The following is a 1079-nucleotide window of genomic DNA, read 5'->3' as shown; positions in this document are numbered from 1 at the left end:
TCGGTGAGCACCGACTGTTGAGCGAGGGCGTCGCAGAAATCTTCTACCCAGTACGGGCGAGCACTACGTCAGCGTGCAAAAAAACTATATTTACAACGAACGGACCTGTAGGCAAACTGGGCAGAACAACCTGGTACTCACTATCAGTTGACATAAACCTGTTTCCGCGGCAAGACATGGCCGCTGTAGGCGCTCCAACGGAGCCCGTCATCAGACGTCCGTTCGCTTCGGCGCCCGGAAGTGGACCTTGTGTGACATACCAGCTGTTGTTCTTAAACATACTCGCAGTGCGCTGCCTGCAGTACAATGGCCAAAAGTATATTCCTAGGTGGTGAAAAAAAATGAAATACGCCTCTCTTATATGCGCCGCCCGGGAATCGAACCCGCGTCGCAAAAATGGGAATCTTGCATGATACCACTACACCAGCGGCGCCCACGTTGCGTGACATACCAGCCGTTGTTCTTTTTATTTTCTTTATTGCCGGCATGGCGAAAAACAAGATCACTGTACATGAAATGTTAAAATACGTCCTCCGACATTGGGTGGAGCGTTCAAATGTGGTTCAAATTTGCAAGTTCATCCATGATACCAATCCATTCTGGGGGGTCATTTTGGGACTTGAGTGCATCTCTGACATATATAATGCTCTCAATAAAATACTGTCTCGCAGGGCGAGTATCAATGTCTGCATTCCGGATTGCCATACGCACTTTCCACAGACTGTGCAGGCCCAGCAGCATGACCATATCTAGGGGTATACTACCAAGATCTCGGACAGGTAGAAATTGGATGCCGCTAGGTGACAACGGGAGGTCTTTTTTTAAGGTCCTTTGAAGGATGTCCCACAAGAATACGGCATCCCAACACTCGAGGAAGATGTGTTCTGTTGTCTCTGGCTTTCTGCCCAATAGACAGTTTGTAGACCACGGAACAAAGATTCCCTTTGCTTCAAGCCAGGGTTTCACCGGCAGTGTATTGCTGTGGAGTTGGAAGAATGTTTTGGCTGAAGAGCGAATTGGCATCTTTTTAACTCTCTTTAGGACGTCTCCTCCTGGGCCTGCACTGTATATGGTACGAT

General features: G+C 48.6%; 1 non-coding gene across 1 annotated transcript; it reads right to left on the bottom strand.

Annotated features, from left to right (window-relative positions):
- Positions 1-362: 362 nt before the first annotated feature.
- Positions 363-433, bottom strand: TRNAG-CCC (transfer RNA glycine (anticodon CCC)). Its single transcript has one exon. It is a non-coding gene; the product is annotated as a tRNA-Gly (tRNA).
- Between the last annotated feature and the right edge of the window lie 646 nt (positions 434-1079).

The sequence above is a fragment of the Amblyomma mixtum genome, chromosome 6 (assembly GCF_055824585.1).
Source record: "Amblyomma mixtum isolate Tamu chromosome 6, ASM5582458v1, whole genome shotgun sequence".
NCBI classification, from domain to species: Eukaryota; Metazoa; Arthropoda; class Arachnida; order Ixodida; family Ixodidae; genus Amblyomma; species Amblyomma mixtum.
This window is presented reverse-complemented; position numbering and strand designations above follow the sequence as displayed.